This window comes from Centroberyx gerrardi, chromosome 4 (assembly GCF_048128805.1).
Source record: "Centroberyx gerrardi isolate f3 chromosome 4, fCenGer3.hap1.cur.20231027, whole genome shotgun sequence".
NCBI classification, from domain to species: Eukaryota; Metazoa; Chordata; class Actinopteri; order Beryciformes; family Berycidae; genus Centroberyx; species Centroberyx gerrardi.
In genome coordinates this window covers 25336504-25350048 of record NC_136000.1, presented here as the reverse complement: position 1 = coordinate 25350048, position 13545 = coordinate 25336504, and positions in this window count along the sequence as shown.

Below are 13545 nucleotides of genomic sequence, written 5' to 3'. Positions count from 1 at the left end.
CCCCGGAGAAGGAGGTTCTTCTGTGTGTGTATATGCGTAAGTGGAGCGCAATAGCTATGGCGTATTACTGTAAGCTTTTCCAGTTGTGAAAAAGTGAGAGTAGAGAGAGAACAATGCTGTGGTGTGCCGTACCTGGTTGTTACAAAATGACAAAGTACAAAAAAGTCACGTTGTCTGTCAGTTATTCGCAGGAAAATGAAAAATATACCACCAGAAAATGGACCCAGGAATGCAAGGTACATCATCCATAGCTGTTGTTTTTAATAGTGTTAAAGTGATTTAGGGTGGATTTTTCCTTCAAGCTGTACAGAAAGCATAGGCATTAGTCTCCCTCTTCCTCCCTCTTTCCTCCCTCTTTCCTTCTCCAGAGTAAGCCTGAGTGTTGACAGGTTCTCTCTCTCTCTCTCTCTCTCTCTCTCTCTCTCTCTCTCTCTCTCTCTCACACTCTCCTCTCCTCGTCCCCTTCCCTTCAACTAGAGTATTGGCAGTCACCTTTCCTCCCACTGCCTCTCTCTCCCGGCACCTCTCACTCTGAAAGTAAGCAGCAACAGTCACCCTCTCCCTCGCCCTCTCTTTGCCTCTCCCAACCCGCCAACCCCATTGCTTCTTCTTCCCCTCTCTCTCTCTCTCTCTCTCTCTCTCTCTCTCTCTCTCTGTCTCTCTCTCTCTCTCTCTCTCTCGCTATCTCTCTCTCTCTCTCTATCTCCCCCCCCCCCCCCTTTCTCTCTCTCCGTAAAGGTGAATGTTAGCGGTCACTGTCGGCAAATCTGCCCAGAAAATTGAATCAGCCAGCAGGTTGGGGGCCAGGGAGGCACAAGTGCCAAGCTCTACATTGATTTAATTCTGTGTGTGTGTGTGTGTGTGTGTGTGAGAGAGAGAGAGAGTGTGCAGTTGTTGCACATTTGTCTAGATATACAGTATGTGTATGAACATACGTATATATACATGTGTGACATTGTGTGTGTGTGCATGTTTTTTTTATGTGTGTGTGTGTGTGTGTGCGTGTGCGTGTGTGTGTTTGGTCTCTATAGAGAGAAAGGTGATCATTGGGGTTCAGTTACCCACAAGGCCCACACCTATGTTATTCTATTCTATTCTATTCTAGTCTGTCCTATTCTGTTCTGTTCTATTCTACTCTATTTGATTCTGTTCTGTTCTGTTCCATTCTGTTCTGTTCTGTTCTTTTCTGTTCTGTTCTATTCTATTCTGTTCTATTCCATTCTATTCTGTTCTGTTCTATTCCGTTCCATTCTGTTCTGTTCTGTTCTGTTCTATTCCGTTCTATTCTGTTCTGTTCTGTTCTGTTCTGTTCGATTCTGTTCTGTTCTATTCTGTTCTGTTCTGTTCCGTTCTGTTCTATTCCGTTCTGTTCTGTTCTATTCGATTCCGTTCTATTCTGTTCTGTTCTGTTCTATTCCGTTCTATTCCATTCTGTTCTGTTCTATTCCATTCTGTTCTATTCTGTTCTGTTCTGTTCTATTCCGTTCTATTCTGTTCTATTCTGTTCTGTTCTGTTCTATTCCGTTCTATTCTGTTCTATTCTGTTCTGTTCTGTTCTGTTCTATTCTATTCCGTTCTATTCCGTTCTATTCTGTTCTATTCTGTTCTGTTCTGTTCTGTTCCATTCTGTTCTATTCCATTCTATTCTATTCTGTTCTGTTCTGTTCTGTTCTGTTCTGTTCTGTTCTATTCCATTCTATTCTGTTCTGTTCTCCTCTATTCCATTCTATTCTGTTCTGTTCTGTTCTGTTCTGTTCTGTTCTGTTCTATTCCATTCTATTCTGTTCTGTTCTCCTCTATTCCATTCTATTCTGTTCTGTTCTGTTCCGTTCTGTTCTGTTCTGTTCTATTCCGTTCTATTCTGTTCTGTTCTGTTCTGTTCTGTTCTATTCCGTTCTATTCCGTTCTGTTCTGTTCTATTCCATTCTGTTCTATTCTGTTCTATTCTATTCTATTCTATTCTGTTCTGTTCTGTTCTGATCTATTCCGTTCTATTCTGTTCTGTTCTGATCTATTCTATTCCATTCTGTTCTATTCTGTTCTGTTCTGTTCTATTCCGTTCTATTCTGTTCTGTTCTGTTCTGTTCTGTTCTGTTCTGTTCTATTCCGTTCTATTCCGTTCTATTCTGTTCTATTCTGTTCTGTTCTGTTCTGTTCTGTTCCATTCTGTTCTATTCCATTCTATTCCGTTCTGTTCTGTTCTATTCGATTCCGTTCTATTCTGTTCTGTTCTGTTCTATTCCGTTCTATTCCATTCTGTTCTGTTCTATTCCATTCTGTTCTATTCTGTTCTGTTCTGTTCTGTTCTATTCCGTTCTATTCTGTTCTGTTCTGATCTATTCTATTCTGTTCTGTTCTATTCCGTTCCATTCTGTTCCGTTCTATTCTGTTCTGATCTATTCTATTCTATTCTGTTCTGTTCTATTCCGTTCCATTCTGTTCCGTTCTATTCCGTTCTATTCTGTTCTATTCTGTTCTGTTCTGTTCTGTTCTGTTCTGTTCTGTTCCGTTCTGTTCTATTCCGTTCTGTTCTGTTCTATTCGATTCCGTTCTATTCTGTTCTGTTCTGTTCTATTCCGTTCTATTCCATTCTGTTCTGTTCTATTCCATTCTGTTCTATTCTGTTCTGTTCTGTTCTGTTCTATTCCGTTCTATTCTGTTCTGTTCTGTTCTGTTCTATTCCATTCTGTTCTATTCTGTTCTGTTCTGTTCTATTCCGTTCTATTCTGTTCTATTCTGTTCTGTTCTGTTCTGTTCTATTCTATTCCGTTCTATTCCGTTCTATTCTGTTCTATTCTGTTCTGTTCTGTTCCATTCTGTTCTATTCCATTCTATTCCGTTCTGTTCTGTTCTGTTCTGTTGTCCTGTTCTGTTCTATTCTATTCTGTTCTGTTCTGTTCTGTTCTGTTCTGTTCTATTCCATTCTATTCTGTTCTGTTCTCCTCTATTCCATTCTATTCTGTTCTGTTCTATTCTGTTCTGTTCTGTTCCGTTCTGTTCTGTTCTGTTCCGTTCTGTTCTGTTCTGTTCTGTTCTATTCCGTTCTATTCTGTTCTGTTCTGTTCTGTTCTGTTCTATTCCGTTCTATTCCGTTCTGTTCTGTTCTATTCCATTCTGTTCTATTCTGTTCTATTCTATTCTATTCTGTTCTGTTCTGTTCTGATCTATTCTATTCCATTCTGTTCTATTCTGTTCTGTTCTGTTCTGTTCTATTCCGTTCTATTCTGTTCTGTTCTGTTCTGTTCTGTTCTGTTCTGTTCTATTCCGTTCTATTCCGTTCTATTCTGTTCTATTCTGTTCTGTTCTGTTCTGTTCTGTTCTGTTCCATTCTGTTCTATTCCATTCTATTCCGTTCTGTTCTGTTCTGTTCTGTTCTGTTCTGTTCTGTTCTATTCCATTCTATTCTGTTCTGTTCTCCTCTATTCCATTCTATTCTGTTCTGTTCTATTCTGTTCTGTTCTGTTCTGTTCCGTTCTGTTCTGTTCTGTTCTATTCCGTTCTATTCTGTTCTGTTCTGTTATGGTCTGTTCTGTTCTGGTCTGTTCTGTTCCGTTCTGTTCTGTTCTATTCCGTTCTATTCTGGTCTGTTCTGTTCCGTTCTGTTCTGTTCTATTCCGTTCTATTCTGGTCTGTTCTGTTCTGTTCTATTCCATTCTATTCTGGTCTGTTCTGTTCTGTTCTGTTCTATTCCGTTCTATTCCGTTCTATTCTGTTCTGTTCCGTTCTGTTCCGTTCTGTTCTGTTCTGTTCTATTCCGTTCTGTTCTGTTCTGTTCTGTTATGGTCTGTTCTGTTCTGTTCCATTCTGTTCTGTTCTATTCCGTTCTATTCTGGTCTGTTCTGTTCTGTTCTGTTCTATTCTATTCTGTTCTGTTCTGTTCTGTTCTGTTCTATTCCATTCTATTCTGTTCTGTTCTGTTCTGTTCTGTTCCGTTCCTTTCCGTTCTGTTCTGTTCTATTCCATTCTATTTTGTTCTGTTCTGTTCTGTTCTGTTCTGTTCTTTTCTGTTCCGTTCTGTTCTGTTCTATTCTGTTCTGTTCTGTTCTGTTCTATTCCGTTCTATTCTGTTCTATTCTATTCTGTTCTGTTCTGTTCTGTTCCGTTCTGTTCTGTTCTATTCCGTTCTATTCTGTTCTGTTCTGTTCTATTCCGTTCTATTCTGTTCTGTTCTGTTCTGTTCTATTCCGTTCTATTCTGTTCTGTTCTGTTCTGTTCTATTCCATTCTATTCTGTTCTGTTCTGTTCTGTTCTGTTCTGTTCTGTTCTATTCCGTTCTGTTCTGTTCTGTTCTATTCGGTTCTGTTCTGTTCTATTCCATTCTATTCGGTTCTGTTCTGTTCTGTTCTATTCCATTCTATTCTATTCTGTTCTGTTCTATTCCATTCTGTTCTGTTCTGTTCTATTCCGTTCTATTCTGTTCTGTTCTGTTCTATTCTGTTCTATTCTGTTCTATTCCGTTCTATTCTGTTCTGTTCTGTTCTGTTCTATTCCATTCTGTTCTATTCCGTTCTATTCTGTTCTATTCTGTTCTGTTCTATTCCATTCTGTTCTATTCCGTTCTATTCCGTTCTGTTCTGTTCTGTTCTATTCCGTTCTATTCTGTTCTGTTCTGTTCTGTTCTATTCCATTCTATTCTGTTCTGTTCTATTCCATTCTATTCTGTTCTGTTCTATTCCATTCTATTCTGTTCTGTTCTGTTCTGTTCTATTCCATTCTATTCTATTCTGTTCTGTTCTATTCCATTCTGTTCTGTTCTGTTCTGTTCTATTCCGTTCTATTCTGTTCTGTTCTATTCCGTTCTATTCTGTTCTGTTCTATTCTATTCTGTTCTGTTCTATTCCGTTCTATTCTGGTCTGGTCTGTTCTGTTCTGTTCTATTCCGTTCTATTCTGTTCTGTTCTGTTCTGTTCTGTTCTGTTCTGTTCTGGTCTGGTCTGTTCTGGTCTGTTCTGTTCTGTTCTATTCCGTTCTATTCTGTTCTGTTCTGTTCTATTCCGTTCTATTCTGTTCTGTTCTGTTCTGTTCTGTTCTGGTCTGTTCTGTTCTGTTCTGTTCTGGTCTGTTCTGTTCTGTTCTGGTCTGTTCTGTTCTGTTCTATTCCGTTCTATTCTGTTTTCTTCTGTTATGGTCTGTTCTGTTCTGGTCTGTTCTGTTCTGTTCTGTTCTGGTCTGTTCTGTTCTGGTCTGTTCTGGTCTGTTCTGTTCTGTTCTGGTCTGTTCTGTTCTGTTCTGGTCTGTTCTGTTCTGGTCTGTTCTGTTCTGGTCTGTTCTGTTCTGTTCTGTTCTATTCCGTTCTATTCTGTTCAGTTCTATTCTATTCTGTTCTGTTCCGTTCTGTTCTGTTCTATTCCGTTCTATTCTGGTCTGTTCTGTTCTGTTCTATTCCGTTCTATTCTGTTCTGTTCTGTTCTATTCCGTTCTGTTCTGTTCTATTCTGTTCTGTTCTATTCCATTCTGTTCTGTTCTGTTCTATTCCATTCTATTCTGTTCTGTACTGTTCTGTTCTATTCCATTCTATTCTATTCTGTTCTGTTCTATTCCATTCTATTCTATTCTGTTCTGTTCTATTCCATTCTGTTCTGTTCTATTTTATTCTATTCTGTTCCATTCTGTTCTGTTCTATTCCGTTCTATTCTGGTCTGTTCTGTTCTGTTGTATTCCGTTCTATTCTGTTCTGTTCCGTTCTGTTCCGTTCTGTTCTGTTCCATTCTATTCTGTTCTGTTCTGTTCGGTTCTATTCCGTTCTATTCTGTTCTGTTCTGTTCTGTTCTATTCCGTTCTATTCTGTTCTGTTCTGTTCTGTTCTGTTCTGTTCTGTTCTATTCCGTTCTGTTCTGTTCTGTTCTATTCGGTTCTGTTCTGTTCTATTCCATTCTATTCGGTTCTGTTCTGTTCTGTTCTATTCCATTCTATTCTATTCTGTTCTGTTCTATTCCATTCTGTTCTGTTCTGTTCTATTCCGTTCTATTCTGTTCTGTTCTGTTCTATTCTGTTCTATTCTGTTCTATTCCGTTCTATTCTGTTCTGTTCTGTTCTGTTCTATTCCATTCTGTTCTATTCCGTTCTATTCTGTTCTATTCTGTTCTGTTCTATTCCATTCTGTTCTATTCCGTTCTATTCCGTTCTGTTCTGTTCTGTTCTATTCCGTTCTATTCTGTTCTGTTCTGTTCTGTTCTATTCCATTCTATTCTGTTCTGTTCTATTCCATTCTATTCTGTTCTGTTCTATTCCATTCTATTCTGTTCTGTTCTGTTCTGTTCTATTCCATTCTATTCTATTCTGTTCTGTTCTATTCCATTCTGTTCTGTTCTGTTCTGTTCTATTCCGTTCTATTCTGTTCTGTTCTATTCCGTTCTATTCTGTTCTGTTCTATTCTATTCTGTTCTGTTCTATTCCGTTCTATTCTGGTCTGGTCTGTTCTGTTCTGTTCTATTCCGTTCTATTCTGTTCTGTTCTGTTCTGTTCTGTTCTGTTCTGTTCTGGTCTGGTCTGTTCTGGTCTGTTCTGTTCTGTTCTATTCCGTTCTATTCTGTTCTGTTCTGTTCTATTCCGTTCTATTCTGTTCTGTTCTGTTCTGTTCTGTTCTGGTCTGTTCTGTTCTGTTCTGTTCTGGTCTGTTCTGTTCTGTTCTGGTCTGTTCTGTTCTGTTCTATTCCGTTCTATTCTGTTTTCTTCTGTTATGGTCTGTTCTGTTCTGGTCTGTTCTGTTCTGTTCTGTTCTGGTCTGTTCTGTTCTGGTCTGTTCTGGTCTGTTCTGTTCTGTTCTGGTCTGTTCTGTTCTGTTCTGGTCTGTTCTGTTCTGGTCTGTTCTGTTCTGGTCTGTTCTGTTCTGTTCTGTTCTATTCCGTTCTATTCTGTTCAGTTCTATTCTATTCTGTTCTGTTCCGTTCTGTTCTGTTCTATTCCGTTCTATTCTGGTCTGTTCTGTTCTGTTCTATTCCGTTCTATTCTGTTCTGTTCTGTTCTATTCCGTTCTGTTCTGTTCTATTCTGTTCTGTTCTATTCCATTCTGTTCTGTTCTGTTCTATTCCATTCTATTCTGTTCTGTACTGTTCTGTTCTATTCCATTCTATTCTATTCTGTTCTGTTCTATTCCATTCTATTCTATTCTGTTCTGTTCTATTCCATTCTGTTCTGTTCTATTTTATTCTATTCTGTTCCATTCTGTTCTGTTCTATTCCGTTCTATTCTGGTCTGTTCTGTTCTGTTGTATTCCGTTCTATTCTGTTCTGTTCCGTTCTGTTCCGTTCTGTTCTGTTCCATTCTATTCTGTTCTGTTCTGTTCGGTTCTATTCCGTTCTATTCTGTTCTGTTCTGTTCTGTTCTATTCCGTTCTATTCTGTTCTGTTCTGTTCTATTCTGTTCTAGTCCATTCTATTCTGTTCTGTTCTGTTCTGTTCTATTCTATTCTATTCTATTCTGTTCTGTTCTATTCCATTCTGTTCTGTTCTGTTCTATTCTATTCTGTTCTGTTCTGTTCTATTCTATTCTGTTCTGTTCCGTTCTGTTCTGTTCTATTCCGTTCTATTCTGTTCTGTTCTGTTCTGTTCCGTTCTGTTCTGTTCTGTTCTATTCCATTCTATTCGGTTCTGTTCTGTTCTGTTCTGTTCTATTCCATTCTATTCTGTTCTGTTCTGTTCTGTTCTATTCCATTCTATTCTATTCTGTTCTGTTCTATTCCGTTCTATTCTGTTCTATTCTGTTCTGTTCTATTCCGTTCTATTCTGTTCTGTTCTGTTCTGTTCCGTTCTATTCTGGTCTGTTCTGTTCTGTTCTATTCCGTTCTATTCTGTTCTGTTCTGTTCTATTCCGTTCTATTCTGTTCCGTTCTGTTCTGTTCTGTTCTGTTCTATTCTGTTCTATTCCGTTCTATTCTGTTCTGTTCTGTTCTGTTCCGTTCTATTCCGTTCTGTTCTGTTCCGTTCTGTTCTGTTCTGTTCTGTTCTGTTCTATTCTGTTCTATTCCGTTCTATTCTGTTCTGTTCTATTCTGTTCTGTTCTGTTCTGTTCTGTTCTAGTCCATTCTATTCTGTTCTGTTCTGTTCTATTCCGTTCTGTTCTGTTCTGTTCTATTCTGTTCTGTTCTGTTCTATTCCATTCTATTCGGTTCTGTTCTGTTCTGTTCTATTCCATTCTATTCTGTTCTGTACTGTTCTGTTCTATTCCATTCTATTCTGTTCTGTTCTATTCCATTCTGTTCTGTTCTGTTCTATTCTATTCTGTTCCGTTCTGTTCTGTTCTATTCCGTTCTGTTCTGTTCTGTTCTGTTCTATTCTATTCTGTTCTGTTCCGTTCTGTTCTGTTCTATTCCGTTCTATTCTGTTCTGTTCTGTTCCGTTCTGGTCTGTCCTGTTCTGTTGTATTCCGTTCTATTCTGTTCTGTTCTGTTCCGTTCTGTTCCGTTCTGTTCTGTTCCATTCTATTCTGTTCTGTTCTGTTCTATTCCGTTCAATTCTGTTCTGTTCTGTTCTGTTCTATTCCTTTCTATTCTATTCCGTTCTATTCTGTTCTGTTCTGTTCTGTTCTATTCCGTTCTATTATGTTCTGTTCTGTTCTGTTCTGTTCTAGTCCATTCTATTCTGTTCTGTTCTGTTCTATTCCGTTCTGTTCTGTTCTGTTCTATTCCATTCTATTCGGTTCTGTTCTGTTCTGTTCTATTCCATTCTATTCTGTTCTGTTCTATTCCATTCTGTTCTGTTCTGTTCTATTCTATTCTATTCTATTCTGTTCTGTTCTATTCCATTCTGTTCTGTTCTGTTCTATTCTATTCTATTCTGTTCCGTTCTGTTCTGTTCTATTCCGTTCTATTCTGTTCTATTCCGTTCTATTCTGTTCTGTTCTATTCCGTTCTATTCTGTTCTGTTCTGTTCTGTTCTATTCCATTCTATTCGGTTCTGTTCTGTTCTGTTCTATTCCATTCTATTCTGTTCTGTACTGTTCTGTTCTATTCTATTCTATTCTATTCTGTTCTGTTCTATTCCATTCTGTTCTGTTCTGTTCTATTCTATTCTATTCTGCTCCGTTCTGTTCTGTTCTATTCCGTTCTATTCTGTTCTATTCCGTTCTATTCTGTTCTGTTCTATTCCGTTCTATTCTGTTCTATTCTGTTCTATTCTGTTCTGTTCCGTTCTGTTCTGTTCTGTTCTGTTCTGTTCCGTTCTATTCTGTTCTGTTCTGTTCTGTTCTAATCCGTTCTATTCTGTTCTGTTCTGTTCTGTTCCGTTCTATTCTGTTCTGTTCTATTCCGTTCTGTTCTGTTCTGTTCTATTCTGTTCTGTTCTATTCCGTTCTGTTCTATTCCGTTCTGTTCTGTTCTGTTCTATTCTGTTCTGTTCTATTCCGTTCTGTTCTATTCTCTTCTGTTCTGTTCTGTTCTATTCCGTTCTATTGTGTTCTGTTCTGTTCTCTTCTGTTCTGTTCTGTTCTATTCCGTTCTATTGTGTTCTGTTCTGTTCTGTTCTGTTCTGGTCTGTTCTGTTCTGGTCTGTTCTGTTCTGGTCTGTTCTGTTCTGTTCTATTCCGTTCTATTCTGTTCTGTTCTGTTCTGTTCCGTTCTATTCTGTTCTGTTCTGTTCTGTTCTGGTCTGTTCTGTTCTGTTCTGTTCTGTTCTGTTCTGGTCTGTTCTGTTCTGTTCTGGTCTGTTCTGTTCTGTTCTATTCCGTTCTATTCTGTTCTGTTTTGTTATGGTCTGTTCTGTTCTGGTCTGTTCTGTTCTGTTCTGTTCTGGTCTGTTCTGTTCTGGTCTGTTCTGTTCTGTTCTGGTCTGTTCTATTCTGTTCTGGTCTGTTCTGGTCTGTTCTGTTCTGTTCTGGTCTGTTCTGTTCTGTTCTGTTCTGGTCTGTTCTGTTCTGGTCTGTTCTATTCCGTTCTATTCTGTTCTGTTCTGTTCTGTTCCATTCTGTTCTGTTCCGTTCTATTCTATTCTATTCTGTTCCGTTCTGTTCTGTTCTATTCCGTTCTATTCTGTTCTGTTCTGTTCTATTCTATTCTGTTCTGTTCCGTTCTGTTCTGTTCTATTCCGTTCTATTCTGTTCTGTTCTGTTCTGTTCCGTTCCGTTCTGTTCTGTTCTGTTCTATTCCATTCTATTCGGTTCTGTTCTGTTCTGTTCTGTTCTATTCCATTCTATTCTGTTCTGTTCTGTTCTATTCCATTCTTTTCTATTCTGTTCTGTTCTATTCCGTTCTATTCTGTTCTATTCTGTTCTGTTCTGTTCTATTCCGTTCTATTCTGTTCTGTTCTGTTCTGTTCCGTTCTATTCTGGTCTGTTCTGTTCTATTCCATTCTATTCTGTTCTGTTCTGTTCTATTCCGTTCTGTTCTGTTCCGTTCTGTTCTGTTCTGTTCTATTCTGTTCTGTTCTATTCCGTTCTAATCTGTTCTGTTCTGTTCTGTTCTGTTCTATTCCGTTCTATTCTGTTCTGTTCTGTTCTGTTCTGTTCTATTCTGTTCTATTCCGTTCTATTCTGTTCTGTTCTATTCTGGTCTGTTCTGTTCTGTTCTGTTCTGTTCTGTTCTGTTCTAGTCCATTCTATTCTGTTCTGTTCTGTTCTATTCCGTTCTGTTCTGTTCTGTTCTGTTCTATTCTGTTCTGTTCTGTTCTATTCTGTTCTGTTCTGTTCTATTCGGTTCTGTTCTGTTCTGTTCCATTCTATTCTGTTCTGTACTGTTCTGTTCTATTCCATTCTGTTCTGTTCTGTTCTATTCTATTCTGTTCCGTTCTGTTCTGTTCTATTCCGTTCTGTTCTGTTCTGTTCTGTTCTATTCTATTCTGTTCTGTTCCGTTCTGTTCTGTTCTATTCCGTTCTATTCTGTTCTGTTCTGTTCTGTTCCGTTCTGTTCTGTTCTGTTCTATTCCATTCTATTCGGTTCTGTTCTGTTCTGTTCTGTTCTATTCCATTCTATTCTGTTCTGTTCTGTTCTATTCCATTCTATTCTATTCTGTTCTGTTCTATTCCATTCTGGTCTGTTCTGTTCTGTTCTATTCCGTTCTATTCTGGTCTGTTCTGTTCTGTTGTATTCCGTTCTATTCTGTTCTGTTCCGTTCTGTTCCGTTCTGTTCTGTTCCATTCTATTCTGTTCTGTTCTGTTCTATTCCGTTCTATTCTGTTCTGTTCTGTTCTGTTCTATTCCGTTCTATTCTATTCCGTTCTATTCTGTTCTGTTCTGTTCTGTTCTATTCCGTTCTATTCTGTTCTGTTCTGTTCTGTTCTGTTCTAGTCCATTCTATTCTGTTCTGTTCTGTTCTATTCCGTTCTGTTCTGTTCTGTTCTGTTCTATTCTGTTCTGTTCTGTTCTGTTCTAGTCCATTCTATTCTGTTCTGTTCTGTTCTATTCCGTTCTGTTCTGTTCTATTCCGTTCTGTTCTGTTCTGTTCTGTTCTATTCTGTTCTCTTCTGTTCTGTTCTATTCCATTCTATTCGGTTCTGTTCTGTTCTGTTCTATTCCATTCTATTCTGTTCTGTACTGTTCTGTTCTATTCCATTCTATTCTATTCTGTTCTGTTCTATTCCATTCTGTTCTGTTCTGTTCTATTCTATTCTATTCTGTTCCGTTCTGTTCTGTTCTATTCCGTTCTATTCTGTTCTGTTCTGTTCTATTCTATTCTGTTCTGTTCCGTTCTGTTCTGTTCTATTCCGTTCTATTCTGTTCTGTTCTGTTCTGTTCTGTTCCGTTCTGTTCTGTTCTGTTCTATTCCATTCTATTCGGTTCTGTTCTGTTCTGTTCTGTTCTATTCCATTCTATTCTGTTCTGTTCTGTTCTATTCCATTCTATTCTATTCTGTTCTGTTCTATTCCATTCTGTTCTGTTCTGTTCTATTCCGTTCTATTCTGTTCTGTTCTATTCTATTCTGTTCTGTTCCGTTCTGTTCTGTTCTATTCCGTTCTATTCTGGTCTGTTCTGTTCTGTTCTATTCCGTTCTATTCTGTTCTGTTCTGTTCTATTCTATTCTGTTCTGTTCCGTTCTGTTCTGTTCTATTCCGTTCTATTCTGGTCTGTTCTGTTCTGTTCTATTCCGTTCTATTCTGGTCTGTTCTGTTCTGTTGTATTCTGTTCTATTCTGTTCTGTTCCGTTCTGTTCCGTTCTGTTCTGTTCCATTCTATTCTGTTCTGTTCTGTTCTGTTCTATTCCGTTCTATTCTGTTCTGTTCTATTCCGTTCTATTCTGTTCTATTCTGTTCTGTTCCGTTCTGTTCTGTTCTGTTCTGTTCTGTTCTGTTCCGTTCTATTCTGTTCTGTTCTGTTCTGTTCTGTTCTATTCCGTTCTATTCTGTTCTGTTCTCTTCTATTCCGTTCTATTCTGTTCTATTCTGTTCTGTTCTGTTCCGTTCTATTCTGTTCTGTTCTATTCCGTTCTGTTCTGTTCCGTTCTATTCTGTTCTGTTCTATTCCGTTCTGTTCTATTCTGTTCTGTTCTGTTCTGTTCTATTCCGTTCTATTCTGTTCTATTCTGTTCTGTTCTGTTCTGTTCTGTTCTGTTCTGGTCTGTTCTGTTCTGTTCTGTTCTGTTCTGTTCTGTTCTGGTCTGTTCTGTTCTGGTCTGTTCTGTTCTGGTCTGTTCTGTTCTGTTCTATTCCGTTCTATTCTGTTCTGTTCTGTTCTATTCCGTTCTATTCTGTTCTGTTCTGTTCTGTTCTGTTCTGTTCTGGTCTGTTCTGTTCTGTTCTGTTCTGGTCTGTTCTGTTCTGTTCTGGTCTGTTCTGTTCTGTTCTATTCCGTTCTATTCTGTTCTGTTCTGTTATGGTCTGGTCTGTTCTGTTCTGTTCTGTTCTGTTCTGGTCTGTTCTGTTCTGGTCTGTTCTGGTCTGTTCTGTTCTTTTCTGGTCTGTTCTGTTCTGTTCTGGTCTGTTCTGTTCTGTTCTGTTCTGTTCTGTTCTGGTCTGTTCTGTTCTGTTCTGGTCTGTTCTGGTCTGTTCTGTTCTGTTCTGGTCTGTTCTGTTCTGTTCTATTCCATTCTATTCTGTTCTGTTCTGTTCTAGTCTGTTCTGTCCTGTTCTGGTGTGACTGCAGAGAAAGATTAAGAGAGAGCCAGAGTTACAGACAGAAAACCAGATGCTGTGCGACTTGAGATTTTCAGCACAACACCCAGATGCAGCTGCCCACCCTGCCTGTGCCGATCTTTAGGGGATCTGTTTTTTTTCAAAGAACACATCACGGGACATCCTGCCACTTGTTCACACCGCTGCCTATCTGCACCCGTGTTTCTGCAGAGCCATCTTCAAAAGAAAGCAGTCTGCGCTTGCCGTGTGCGCACTAATAAGAGCACAAGGCAGCACTTCCATGAGAGGCCATGCATAGCTTATCTGTTAACAGTAGACGCAGATGGAGCATCAAACAGACAGATTAGAAGTGTCTTCTCTTCTCTCAGGAGACAGTATGGAAAAATAATGTTTTGCAATCTCTACTGTTAAAAAGACCAAAACATAAGAAGTCAAAGGGTGACAATTTCGACTACAGCTCTTCTCTGTGATTGCGGTGTGTTTTGACAGTAAATAATGCAACATTTTGTATTTCATCTATCGTTTACATCACTTGCACATAATATT